The 15,211-nt window shown below is 37.3% G+C and overlaps 1 long non-coding RNA gene across 2 annotated transcripts in view; it reads left to right on the top strand.

The window, feature by feature from the left end:
• LOC120615012 (uncharacterized) overlaps positions 1-13,472 on the top strand; it is a 31,053-nt gene extending 17,581 nt beyond the window's left edge. The window contains exons 3-4 of one of the 2 annotated variants that reach the window (XR_005656174.1): positions 2,882-3,070; positions 13,350-13,472. This is a non-coding gene — a long non-coding RNA (uncharacterized LOC120615012). Of the gene's footprint in view, positions 1-2,881; positions 3,323-13,349 lie in introns of those variants that run through there. The other variant, XR_005656173.1, reaches the window with a different exon arrangement.
• The last annotated feature ends 1,739 nt before the right edge of the window (positions 13,473-15,211 follow it).

Genomic DNA, 15,211 nt, shown 5'->3' with positions numbered 1-15,211 from the left:
CGCTTTCCATCCCATGAAGCTAAGACTCGGGCAACAGATTATTGCTCCATGGTTGGGGAAGACACTGCCTAGCAGTTGGTTTTTGTTCTGTCTGGTTTTGATTTGAAGTCTAGGGTGGGTGGTGAGGGGGTAAATGAATAAATGATAAATGTCATAAATTATCTTGTGAGATTGTAACTGATTGTGGTAAATCTTCCCAGGGGCTCTGAATTTTCCAGAGAACTTTGTCTAGGATTTCTCAACTCTTCTGAGACACCATCCAAAAATAATGACTTGGATAAGAGAATTCAAGAGCTGCATGCAGTTCTTGAATGCAGCTCTTCTGGATGCAACTCTACTCATATTCTGCTAATACTGGTTGATATTCACTATTTGTATCTCATGATATAGTATTCATATTGGGGAATAATAGTTTATTAATGAGCCAGAGGCTGACTGGCAGAAACACACTTGAGAGCCTGATTGGTGGAGCCAGAGAAAGACGTCATTTCCTGGGAAACAGACAATGAGCAAAATTTAGAAAGCAGTTGCAGAGTGAAGAGCAGCAAAGTGATGAAGATGATTCAGGGAGAGGGACAGTAGAACTAGTGGCATAGGAGAAGATCTGGACAGTGATTACAGACATCCAATAACAAGGAAAGGGTCCAATAGCTGAGAAGGAAGGACTAGTTTAGACTTGATCTGTTTGTACCTACAGACCATTTAGTAAGAACCCAACCCTCCCAGGGACCAGATTTAACAAAGATACAAAATTGTTTTGGAAGGAAAGAAACCTGATTTATTAAAGTAGGTACAGCTAAATTATATAACTAAACTGACTATTTGCAACTCCATTATTTGAGTATGTATTTTATAGATAATGTATCGGAGTATAATAAAAAATATCTTCTACTATAAACTGTGGTTGTCATTTGAATGACTTGCCTGAGAAGGATGTGGAAAAGGATTATCTCTTGATAGCAGCCTCCGTGTCAGCCTGAAAAAATGAAATATCTTAAGTCTTGCTTCACAGTAATGGAAGGGATTCAAAGCAAACACAGGGTTTCCTATCTGAGTGGAGTATTGTTCATTTATTGTTAATTTAGTATCAGTGCTTTCTCCCAAAGATGCTATAAATTGAGGACCCTCTGGTGGATTTTTTTTTTTTAAGCCATGAATGTTAAAGATTAACCTGTTACAAATTAAGCTCAGTCTTGCCTGGAAAATATTATGTTTATATATGAATTTTGCAGGTAGAGTGGAGTATAGCTCACCATATTTTCTTCCTCACAAGTTGAATAGACTCTTTAAAATTATTGCAAGAAAAATCATGAAAAATAGTCTAACCAAATACTCATTTCTTTGCTTAATCTCTCATTGCTTGGCAATTTTCTTCTCTGTCATTTTTCAGTGGAAAAATACCTGAAATTCATCTACTAAAATTCAACTGAACGGAGTAATTTTAAAAGAATCAATAGGCATGCTAATAATAAGGAAAAACATTTAAATACAACATAGCATTTGTTTCTAATTACCACTTTATCAAGACCCAGTTACAAATTATGTCTTTTATTTCAATTAACAATTTAATGGTGCTTTAGAGAGATAAAGAATGTTTTAAAAAGAAACCAAATCTCTGATAAAGCACATTCAATTTTCTTACAAAAGGAACCTGATAAAGGCCTCAAGTTATGAGAAAAACCCTGGGATAGATGATTTGAATGTACTGTCCACCACCGATAGGAGACACAGATAATGTTGTCTTTGTTTGGGTTTTGTTGTGTTTTGTTATGCTTTTTATCCTCTTTCTGGGACCTTCTCCTATTGCATATGTCTCTTCTGATATCCTATCATGGGAGAAAGGCTAGCTAGCCAGCCATGCATCTAACCAATAAATATTTATTGAGCACTTACTTTGTGCCGGACACTTAAGTGCTAGATCATGAGGATTAATTGATGAACAACATCCAGTCCCTTCTCTCGGGAAGATTGTTGTTTAGCGGTAGAGGCAGATATATAAACTAATGGTTATACGGTAATGTGTCTAAGACAATAACTGAATGAGAAGAGTGATAGTAAAGATTGACAAATTTATTTACTCTAATGTGTTATATCATTTCATTCACAAGTTTTTAAATGAACAGGAGAATATCTTATACATGAACACACAACACATACACACTCTCCTATGGGTGAAATTCCAGGTATATGTGATGAGGGTTGTGTGATGTCTGATACTCGTATAGGTGACCACAAAGTCTGACTGTCCATAAGGCTGAGCTTAATACAAATTTTAATTCCAACTGTGAGCTGGATAAAGCCTTAGAATGTTAGGGCTTCAAGGATTTGCTGAGTATATCCAATTGACTCTGATTTTACAAACGAGGAAACTGAGATCTAGAGAAACTAAGTTATTTGCTCAAGAAGACATAGATAATTACTAGAAATCAACATTAGAGTTCAGCTCACCTAATCTTCAGTACAACATGTTGAAGAAGATATTTTGTCTTTACTCAAAATGCAGGGATTTGCCTGGTCTTGTCTGACTTGACCTCCCTACAAACTCAGGACCCAGAACTCTTGATCTCACTCTTCTGTACAGCTGATGAAACCTTCATGTCAGCAGCCACATTTGCTAAATAAAGTTAATTCTCTGCATTTTTAAAATAAGGAAATTAGCAGGAACAGAGAGACCCTAGATAGAAAGCCATTCTGAAAATTACTGAGTAATGTCTTACAGATTTTTTTGAAGGGAGTCGTCAACCTGAAGTAAATGTGTGCTGCATGTATCAGTAATACACATTTTGTCTGATTCATGGACAGAGTATTAGTTTCCTGTGGTTACAGTAACAAATTATCACAAACTCAGTGACTTAAAACAAAATAATTTTTTCTTTTATAGTTCTGGAGACCAGAAATTTGAAATCGGTATCACTGGGCTGAAGTCAAGATGCTGGCAGCACCCGCTAGAGGCTGTAGAGGAGAATTTGGTACCTGCCTCTTCCAGCTTTTGTTGACTGCTGCTGGTAGTCCCTGGTTTGTGGCCACATCCAATCCTTCCTCTGCGATAGTATTGTCTTCTCTTTCTCTGGTATCTACTTTCATCTTATAAGGACACGTACATTTAGGGCCCATCCATATAATGTAGTATAATCTCTCGATTTCAAGATCCTTAATCACACCTTTTATGCCAATAAGATAAACTTCACAATTTCTGGGTTTTAGGATGTGCATATTTTTGGGGGGCATTATTAAGCCCACCACAGGTGGATAACCGGGTATTCATTCTTTAGTCAGAGGCCGGGATACAGAGTTCCTTCTTGCTTTTTTTTTTTTTTTTTTTTTGTCCTGTTCACTTAACATCTAATTATTATGCTCAGATCTCTCAGGGACTTTTACTAGATTTTTTTTTTTCTAACATCTCTCAAAAATGTCGTATGATTTTTCTCATAACCTGTCATTTATGATATTTTTCTAAGTATTTGGCTATCTTGATCAGTGCTCTGAAGTAATCAAATTACTTTGCAAGTAAATAGAAAGGCAGGAGAAAGACGTGACAGATCTGTGTTTTTCACGTTAGAGAACTTTGTCGTTTTTTACGTCTATTTTTAGAGTTGGAGTTGACCTGTTGACAATGACTGCTGTGTTCAGGGAATCGAGTGTGCTTATTCCCAGACACATAGTCAGATAAGACGGCTGGGTGCTTTAATAATCACCATTGATTCACTGTCAGATGGATCTGTGCTCTATGACAACTTTTCAATATTATAGACTTTACCAAGTAAAAAAGGCATCCCCTCATCTTGTGTACAGGGGGAAAAAAATGGTGAATGGAGATGACAGCCAGAAGCCTCATTGCATAAAAATAAATATGAATAGGCCCTTTCATGCCTTCTGAGAACTTCTGTTCTAGAGATGGACTCTTCGATATGTCCCATCTGGTTTTCTGATTCCAGCTGATATCTAGGCACACAAGGCAGCTTTGGGTGGGGCCAGAGAACACCACAGATTGTTATGCATGAAGCATAGATATCAGCAAACAGGCCATGAAGGAATAAAACAGTATTGGTCAAGACTATGGGACTGAGAACCACTGTGAAATGAGAGATGCAACCGCTTCTGAGATTGGTTTCCTAAGCAGAGCGACTTGGTTCCATCTACATGGGTGACCTCTGGCCCAGTTCAGAGCAGCACTAGCTGCAAGTGGCAACTGCAGAGAGGAGTTAGTGAGAAAGACAGAGACTCATCTCTTTATTGACTGTATTAATCCCTGCAACTGTGTCCCCAAATTTCTTACTGACTTTTTCTACATAACAAGCAGGTTCTACTCTTCCGTAAAAGAGAACATACAGCAAATTCATTTTCATTCACGGCAAGTCAGCTCATGCTGTTGAAACTTAGATAGTGATATTTGAACTTCTTAATTCCTTGTCGGGTTTAGTTGAGTGAGTATAGTTTATTGAATATAAAAAAAAAAATAGCCAAGTATTTTAGTTAATATTTCTTCAGATGGAGGACAAACCTGTTTTTGCTATATCTACCGTGCCCTCCAAACATAATTGTGATTACTTTTTCTCTATAAATTTCTTTCCTATATATATATGTCACTTAACCTTTTCTTGAAAGATATAATCATATTCTCTTTTCTTCAGCCCAAAGATGACTATTATAACAAAGATAACTAAGATAACAAAGATGATAAATAATTTGAATTTAATATTCTTCCAAGAGAACTTCAAGAACTACAAATGGTAGGGTACTGCTACTATTTTTATTCTGAAATATGACGAGCATTCAAACCAAGGGAGAAGAAAGGTTAAATGCGATCTCTGAAAAGAGAGCTTTACTGCAGAGCAAAAAGTACATTAGAATGACTAGCAGCCTTGATTAACTGCATGACCACAGGCTTGTCTGAGCATCCATGTCTTAATTGGTTAAATGTAAAACAATATCAAACTTGCTGTGTTGTAAGAATAACATATGTTGATAAGCTGAAAAGTCCATATTACATGTTATTTTCCATGTGGCTTGGTAATGGGTTGATAATCTTCAACTGCATGATGATCCTCTTACAAATGAGTAGACTAGATTAACACTAACATTCAGGTCTACCTTGCCCATAATTTACTTGGCATCTTTTCCAAATCAAATGTGGCAGCAGTTGTGACAGAATTAGTCTAACTGCTCAGACACCTGTCCTTCTGTTTGTTCGCCCTGGTCTCTTTTCCAAGGCCAAGCGCTGATCTTTATTGTCATCAACATTGGCTGTTGTTATTGAGTGCTCACAGGCAGAGCATCAGCATGTCCCTCAGGGATTAGCTCCAAGGTCAGGTTGGCACCCTTTTATAAACCTACCAAACCAGAAACTCCTTCCAGGCCCCTTCTCTCAGAGGCTAAAAGGAGAAAACAGGGTACTGAGCACTGGGAATGATGGGGGCTTCAGCCCTTTATCTTCAACACTTTCTCTACCCTTTGTTTTATTTTCCAAAGGGATGAAGGATGTTGTTATTCCTGCTGTGACCACTCCTCTCTTATACTGGTCCCAGAGCAGATGAAACACAGTATACATGACCTTACTGGTTGCGGAAACACTGACATTCTTCTATAATGGTTTGGAAATAACTGCTGCCCAGAGCTTTGAGTAATGCATACTGCCCAGGCATCGGCCCCAGACTTCCTAAGTCCCTTCTTTATTTCCAGGAATGAAAAGGTCAGCCTGACACAGCAAGAGGTCTCCAAACCTCTTTGGTGCCCGTTCGGATTGTCAATGGTGATTTGAATACCTCTCCTAGCTGTGTCTCCTTTAACCTTCTGGTTAATGTAGAAATTTTCAGGATAATGTAGAGAATGTACTTCCATTTGAAATGTTTAATTTGCATTCAAAAATACATATTGGTTAAGAGCTTACCATGTCCTAGGCATTATTCCAGGTTTTAGTGATTTTCAAATGTGCATCTTATGGATATCAAAGGAGAAGACTTTGGCTCAGTTTACCTTGAACCGAAGAAAAAACTTTCACAGATAATTATAGATCTGCCATTTTCTATTGAATATGATGACCTATCACCGTGATAAACCACATTCATTAACACATGAGGTCAGATGGCAGCTTCTCTTGGATATTTAATTCCTTCATCCATGAAATCATATTTTATGTGAATTTATATTTTGAAATGTCCAGGAGTTTAAAATTTACATAAATGTAGAGTGGAATGAGACAAGAACTAAAAAACCAATTTTCCTGGGAAAATGTAGAATATAGAAGATGTATTCCGAAGTAGTTTTGGGGAAGAAAAGATAGCAATTATGCATCCACTGGTCAGCATAGCATCAGTTACTTCCTTCAGGAAATAAGTCAGATTCTTTGTTCAAACTCAGAAAGCTAAAGGTATGGCAATAAATAGATTTAATCAGTTTCCTGCCTGTCCTCATATTTCTCTAATTTTATTTAGTGTTAGATTTCTGCAAAATTAATATTCCTTAGCTCTCTGTCACACATGAGAGGACACTTTGTGAATGCTCAGATGCCACACAAATTTCAGGCATATTGTCAGGTCTCTGGGTTACTTAGTAAGATTTGTATATAGTTTACACTTAATTAATATATGATTGAATTAATATCTAGTAAAATACAAGTTAAATTGGCTTTCTAGCTGCAAACAACAGGGTTGCAAATATGACTTAGTAAAACCTGCACACAGGGAAAAAGAGCTTTGTCACAATGAGTGTGTTAGTCAAACTCACAATGAGTCATAGAGTTTGTTCTAAAATTGAAGACATCCCAGTAAAAGAAACAGTTTGGAAAGCTACAGTTTGGAAACAACTGGACTCTTTTTCAAGTCCTCAGATATAACATCATGATGAAAATCTTTAGGTTGTTATAAAGAGGTGTGTGTGTGTGTGTGTGTGCGCGCGCGCGACAAAGAGAAAGAAGAGAAACAAAGAGCATGCGCATTCAACGAGTCTCTCTTCAGATGACCCTGACTTCCTGTCTGTGGGAGCACTAATGAATGACAAATAGCTATGTGGTATCCATTGCACTTTAACCAAGAAGTTACAAAACAGCTCTGAATAGTCTTACTTCTTTCTATCAGTATGTGTCTTCACGACACAAACAATTTTCAGCCAGATTTATCTAATGTTTTTCTTTTTCTCACAGAGAATACCGTTCTTTTGCTCTATAGTTTACACAGTACTCTTATGTTCCTTACTGCGTACGATCTTTACCTCACGGTTGCTGGTGGCTTTTGGGCTTCAGATGTAATAGTTGTGCTTCTCCTGGAGCTCAAGGATAGAGCAGCTTTCTGGGGTTTTGCCAACTACAGCAGCATTCTTTGCTGATTGGATTATTATCAAGAACCTTCTGATTCAGATAACATTATTGTCCCAGGCCTCTCAAAATGAAATGTGGTATAAAGTTTTTGCTTTAGAGCTAGAGCATGGCTGCTGTAGTGATGTTAAGGAATAAATATATTTATTGTCTCAAAGTGCTATTCTAGTGGGACCCAGAAAATGGTTGCAGAAAAATTGAGTTATGCCATAGACTCTTCCAAATACTATACTTAGCCAAGGCTTAGTTACCTCAGTTATAACCAATGTGACTGCTCTCCTCGCAGAGGACTATAACACTGAAAGAATCATCAAGAATTTGCAAACACAAGCTCATGGAAATATCTAGTAGCTATGTCAAGCATAAAGTTCTTTTTCTGGTAGAAGAATGGGAAAGAAGCATATTTTATTGGATTCTCATGACTGCTGAGAGCCTAACCAGATTGTGATTGGCTGGCTTCTATTTACGGAATCACAAAATCTCACAACTGGTGGTGGGTGTCTTGAGAGCATCTGGTTTAAATAACCTACATTGCAGATGAGAAAACAGAGGTTCCAAAATTTTAACTACTTGCTTGTTTATGGCAGTGTCAACACTATCAGCCCAAGTTTTATGATGCCATAACTAGTTTCTTTCCTGGAAGTTCAGATGAACATATAACCTTGAATTAGTATGTAGGAAAAGAATGGTAAAGATGTCATTCTGAGTCTTAATTGATTGGTAGGGAACCCTGGATGACTGGCAGGGAATCCTGGAGCATATGTTAATAAAGATTTGGGAGTCACATTCAGGCTTATCAGAAAAGAGCTCCCAAGACCAAATATATGGGGAAAAAAAAATAAAGGGAGGCCAGATACTTCATGTCCCTGATGTAGGAGCATCCAATTTTCTTAGTCATTACCAGATGTGTTTAAACTATATATGATGGTTGTAGGAATGGATTTTACAAGATTCTAATGAGAGGGGACTACAAAGAATAAGTTTGGACTTACAAATGGTGGTAAAATATTGTCAAGTCAACAAGTGCCTACCGTTTGTCTCAGCTTGTGCCGGGAACCATGAGGGCTACAATGAGAGAAGACAAATCCTTATTTTCCAGTAGTTTATAGTATAGTAGAGGGAAAATCATTTAGCCATCCTAATGGTATCATGGTGATGTTATGGAAACACAGTGCTATACATTTTCTAAGTGCTTTCAGTGAATTTTCTTATTTTAGCTACACAGGGCAAAAGAATACACGATCATGTGCTAAATTTTGTGGCACTTAACTTGTAGATGTTTTAAGGGGGGAAAGTCTTTGCAGGAGAGAGAGGGAGGAGGGGAAGTTTGTTTAATAAAAAAATCCTCTAAAAATAAAGATAATATATTGTACTTTATCTATAATGAATATTTCATTCAGATATTGAAACAGGAGCTCCTCTGTAAAAAAAAAAAAAGTGACTAAGTGAAATCAATAAATTTATTGTTCACATTTTATTTCTCAAAAAATTGCTTTGAAATTCTCTTCACAGTTCATGGTTAATTGCTTGGCAGTCCAAGCTATGGAGTGACACGACATCTTTGGAGTTCTCAGCACACCTAAATGAGAAGGCAGAGTTCAAATAAAGCCATCTAAACATTATCTGAATCATTCCGAATGTCCTCAGCTGATTCTCTGAGCTGCTGATGTCTGTCTTTCATTCAGTGAACAGAGAAAAAGAAAACTCAATCGTATCTTCAATTTATTTCTTTTGAATGAAAACACTTCCTACTACTTGAAAAGCATCCAAATACTGAAATATACCACAGAATGCATTTTACCAACAGTTATTCTCTTTGTGATCTATTAAACGACCAAAACACCACAAGATTGGAAACAAAGCGGTCTGGAGAACGGGCCTATAAGCAGATGTATAGGAGTGGGCACAAAGCATTAATATCTGTGTATTGCATGATAATGCCTAACAGAGGGCATTCTACATGGAAGCAACACTAAAAAAAAAAAAAAAAAAAAAGTGAAATACCATGTCTACTTGACAAAGCCAGCCTCTGCTATTGGCCACCCTAGTACTGACACAATGGACGCATGAACAGAATAGCTATGTTGGCAGAGATGAAAAAAATGTGTCGTCTAAGGTTCATTTCAGACTACTTATATAAAAAGACTAGCAAGCTAGGAAAGGAGTTAACTACCAAAAGTAATTGACCCTGGTAATTAGGTATAGGTAGATCTCCTACTGAAACAAGAAGCCCAACAAGGAGGCAAGAGAGAATGCATTGAAAACCTGGTAATCCACTGGAGCATCTCTCAGTACAACCTTGTCTAATTTTTATAGTAAATGGATAAGTGCAACAGTCACAATCTGAAAAGGCACTGTGACCTTCATGGATGAGTGTCTGGGTTGCTTCAACAGTTAAGCCTTCTAGACCAGCAAAGGTGGCAGCCAAGGTGAGCTACTAGAGGAGGGGAGCAATGGATATCAGTTGAGCTCCCTAGGCTAACTGCATGGGCAAGCGCTAAATTTTATCCCAGTAATCTTCATTCAAATTTCCTCAGGAAAAGAGACTAACCAGAATCCTGGAGGGGCTGTTCTGTGATAAGGTGAACTTTTTAATGAGCAGGCGGATCTGAGCAGCACAGGGGGTGGACTGTAATAGATGCTGTGGTTTGAATGCTAAATTCTCCTTTCAGGATTGGAACACTTACTGACCCATATGTTAAGACTATTGCTTACCATGAAGTCATAGCTCAGACACTTCATCCAAAAGCAGTCTTCATCCAATGACTTGTTAATTTGGGGGAAAGGGAGTACAAAGGTCTGACTTCCTTCCTTCAATTCAGGACAAATCTGAAAGGCCATCCAAGCTTCATAGCTGAAGCCTTTGTTATGACTATATCACAATTCAGTTTCTCCCTCTGCTTAATCTTGCTTCTTTCAACCATCCAAGATATTGTTCTGGAGAGTAACCCCCAGTAAACTTCCTGTTCACAAATATCTGTCCCAGAATTTGTTTCCCAGGAATCTGAGCTATGACAATCTGACATATCAATGACCCTCCAAAAGTAGCCTTAACTTACTTGGATCCAAGTGATTTAAAAACAAAAAGGAATAGATCTACTTCCATTATGGCACAACTTAACTGGGGTAAATCTGTCTCAGATAACTGGAGTGCCAATGGCAACATAAGCTGACATAATAAATAAAACAACTCTGTTCATATCTGCAATCCATGGAGTTCTTGATGCAAATGTCATGTATTAATCAAAACATGTAATAGCCATCCTCTGAGTAGATCCTACATGAGTCATACAGTACTTAGGGTTTTCCTCTAGGCCATTGTGAACCAAAAATTCTCTTAAGTTTGTCCAAAAGATGGATTTTGGAGCTGTTGCTGGGTTCAATTTATGTGTCCAAAATAGAGCAAGCTCTCTTGCCAGGAAGCATTTAGAAATATGAATATAGTTCGCCTCTTTCTTAGAGGTCATTTATTGGTTCTTTATCGAAATATACATAATTATTTTGTAGTCTCAAAAAAAAATGGGTACATCTCACTATGTTCAAAGTTTAACAGATATCTCAAACTATTTTTTCAAATTAAGAGCAAACCTGAAGTCACAAAGCCTTAAGGCAAATGTAAGCTGAATCTTGCTGACTCTTTTTAAAATACAATACATCCCAATACTATTATTTTTAAAAATGTATGGGACAGCTGGTGATATTTCAAGAGGAAATTGGAAAGATTTTTTTTTTGTACCTTTAGGCAAGAGTAAATTATTTCAAACACCATGTGGTTCAAAATCCCATTGAGTCAGGAGGCTGGGTTTCATAGGATTTCTACTGGGCACTGTGTTTGGCATAATAAACTTCTTCTCCTGCTTCATTTTTTCCACGTCAAATAGCCACGTGCCCTCTAACTAGCCCTTGAGATAGATCTCAGTGTTGAATGATGGATAATCGTCATTTTCCCCAGTTCCCTTTAAGAACTATGTTTAGTTTCCAAATACTAAAGCAATGTGAACAGCTCCCTTAGGAAAACAGTAAAAACACAATCAAAACGGTTTAAATTTCAAAGGTCAAATTCGTAATTCTATGCTGCAGTCTGGTTTTCTCCCCATAGGCAATGTGGTATTACATACACTAAGGAGCACTGCATTCACACGTACGAATTAGTCATAGGCTGTCAGAGCTGGAAAGGACCTCAGAGATTATCCATTTCTATGTCTTTCTTTTACAGATGAGACAAAAGGCTCCAGGGAAGTAATAGCAGAATGGAGAGAAAAGGAGACACAAAGTTAGACACACAAAGTTCTTGAGTTTGGTGGTAGACAAGTTGGGGCCAGCCTACTTACTGAGAACATTCTCACATGCAGTGAATTCTCCAATTTCTTTCACTTACTTTCCACCTCTCAGGCCTCATTCCTACCCCACCCTACCTGTCCTCAACCTTGCTGCCTCTCTCAGCAAACTTACATCTCTGTGAAGGCTTAAGGTGTTAAGTCAGCACACCTTTCAGGGTAGCTGCCATATTTATTACAGTCTTTTGCATCAGTCACTTTTATATAATATGGAGGAGGAGAGCAAAGTCCTGTGGATACTGGTTGAGCCCATCATATAGAAGCAAAAAGTTGTTTGTATCTCCTCTTTGTTAATCACCTTGTGTACAGATCCCAACAACCAAAGTCTTCCTTTTCTTACGCAGGACTGAAAAGGTCTTCTCTTTGTTTTCTCATCTCAATTCAAACACTGTGATGTCTTGGTTTATCTACTCTGAACTGTGCCATATCACTTTCTGTCCTTTTTAAGGTTTCCTAAAGTTTTAATCTCTATCCCAACCCCCTGTCATCTCTGTTCCTCTATGTTTTTAAACTATATACTCTTTCTCAGTGATAAAGGTCATTTTCTTTTCTTATTTCCGGGAATTTTTTGACAAAAGTTTCCTGTAATCTTAGACAAAGATCTGGAGTCTGGGGATGGGAGACTTGGATCTGTTCTAAAATTGGGGGTTAAGAGATCCCTGGAAGACTGAGACTTCTGTGAAAAAGATCAAATCACAAGACGTCTGTCCAATGCTTTGAATCTTAAATGCTTTGAAGCCATGATTTCACCATGAAGAAAAATTGTTTTCTATCAGGCATTTTTATGGAGCAAAGAGTGAGATGTAGTAAATAACCAAATAAATAGATTACATATGTTCTTTTTATAATGTTGACTTTGTCATGTGCAAAAGACAGATTATTTGATGGAGTTTGCTTAATAAAGGAACTACTGCCGGTGGTCAATGCCATAGCAGATCCATTTAGTAGGCATGCTCTAAAGGCACCACTAACAGGAGGGAATAGCTTGGATGAAAGCAGGGCCTCTGAAGGCAAAATGTCCCAGGTACCAAACCTAATTCAGCCACATCTTGCATAACCTTACACAAATCCTACCTATAATCTCACTGAACCTCGGGGTTTTTTTAATCTATACAATGTTTTAATAAAACTTGCTTAATGGGTTTGAGGTGAGAATTCAAAAAAATGGTTATAAATATATAATATCTACACACATGTATGTATATCTACATATAATATCAATGTATGTCTATATTAACATATATTTTGTGCCTGGTCTGTGATATGATAAATAGTCCATAAATGGTAGCAATTATTCTTAGTAATCAAAAAATATTTTTAGGGATTCAAGTTAGCATATGCAATGGCAATACTTTAACAATCTAAAAACTATGCTACAATATAAACTTTTAAGACATATTCCATTATTTTTTTCTATCACTATCTGTGCCAAGTTAAAAAAAAAAAAGTTGATTTTTCTTTTATGTTTACATCTTCTGTTATGGGTAAACAGTTAGTTTAGAGGAGAAGAGCGTAAGTCCAGGAAACTCACCGACTAGATAATTAGTGAATAATGAGTCAACTGAAATGAGAATGGATTTTTTAAATGGCATCACAGGTTAGGATCACATCTACCAATTACATGATAATATCATTCATTAAAGCATTTGATTTCTATTAAATTTTGAGAAAAAATCAGACTGATATTCTCATTCATTTTACAGATAAGAAATCTGAGGCTTAATGAGACTGTGATTTTTCCAAAGTAAAAGGACATGTTAATGACAAGACAAGATAATAATAGGGTAAGAACTCAGATATTTTTTTGTAAACCTTTTTTGAGCTAAAATGTATCTATAGAAAGGTGTACAAATTGTGAGTACCATACAATAGACTTTTATAAATTGAACAAATTCGTGTACCTACTACCTAGATCAAGAAATAGAGTATTACCAGCGCCCATAAGATCTCTTACTCTATTTTCAGTCACTGCATCTCAAGGTAACCAATGTCCTCACTTCTATCACCATTAATTACTTTCACATGTTTAAAACATTATATAAATTTGTATAAATGTTCTCTTTTATGTCTGATTTCTTTTGCTCATCATTATTTTTGAAATTCACCCATCTTGCTGCATGTACCAATAGTTTCTTCAAATTTACTGCTATATAATATTCCATTATATAAATACACTGTGAATTATTTATTCATATGTCTACAGAAAACATTTATGTGGTGTATAGTTTTTACCTACTATGAACATCATTGTACTTCTACCTTGGTGTATATATGCATTCCATTTCTGTTGAGCACGTAACTAGAGATGCGATTATTGGCTGATGGGGAATGTATAAAACAAGCGAAATCTTTTTACTCCGGGAACAATCTCAATCCATAAATATCCCCAGTATAACTGGACTTTATTCTGATGTACACAGCAATGGAATGGCAAGATCTAGCAGTGAGGGGGCTAAGACGGACCGAAAGCCTTTTGGACGTTATTCATATTGAGCAGTATTGCAGTAAAAGTGCCATAGAAAGAACACTTAACAGAGATCCCAAAAACCAGTTTCAAACACTGGTCTATTGCATATTAGACATGCCATCTTCAACAAGTCTCAGTTTTCCCCTCTGTCCAAATTCTCACCCTCTTCCTTTTGTCTTGAGTAACTCCTACCTACTCTTCAGGACGCAGCCTAATTCTCACTCCCTCAGCACAGACTTTTCTGATATCCTCAATCCAGATCCAGATTACTGTTACTTGTCTCACAGAAACCTGTACTTTTCCTTTAAAAAAAATATTAATCTTTTTTAAACAAGAGAAATTTTGCTATTTCATAGTTCCAGAGGCCAGAAGCCTAAAATGAAGGCATTGCCAGGGCTACTCTGTCTCCAGAGGTTCTGGTAGAGAATTCTTCCTTGTTTCTCCTAGTTTCTGGTAGCTTCTTATGACACTTGGCTTGTGGCAGCATCATTCCAATCTCTGTCCCTGCCTTCACATGACATTCTCCTCTCTCTGTGGATCTTAAAAAATTATTAATCTTAACTATATGTTTATAAGCTATTGTTTTTGTAAGTGTTAGTTTACTATCTACGTCATTGGATGGGAAGTGCTATGAGGGCAGAGACATGTTTTTCTCGCCCGCCCATGTGTTTAGGGTCCCAGAGACCTTCCTCAGGTTCAATAATTTGCTAGAACTCACAGGACTCAGCAGATATGTGCACTCACAGTTATGACTTGTCACAGTGAACTGATAACAAGCTCAATCAGCAAAGGGCAAACCAGGCACAAGCTTCTTTGCCCAACGTGCCACACAGATGCATCGAATTTCCCCAGCAATGTATTATCACAGCACATGTGAAATGTTACCAACCAGAGAGACTCATTAGATACTCGGTGTCCAAGGTTTTTATCTGGAGCTGGTCACATAAGCGCCCTCTGCCTCGCACATATCTAAGTCCCAGAGTCCCGGAGGGAAAGCAGGCGTTTAGCATAAACCACATTGTTTGTATAAATATTTCAGGTGCAGTGAGCTGCCCTTACCAGTTCCGGGAGTGGAAGGAACCCTCCCAAAATTTATGT

The sequence above is a fragment of the Pteropus medius genome, unplaced genomic scaffold, assembly GCF_902729225.1.
Source record: "Pteropus medius unplaced genomic scaffold, Ma_sr-lr_union100, whole genome shotgun sequence".
Classification (NCBI taxonomy): Eukaryota; Metazoa; Chordata; class Mammalia; order Chiroptera; family Pteropodidae; genus Pteropus; species Pteropus medius.
Note: the sequence above shows the minus strand (reverse complement) of the source record. Positions and strands in the feature narration are given on the sequence as shown.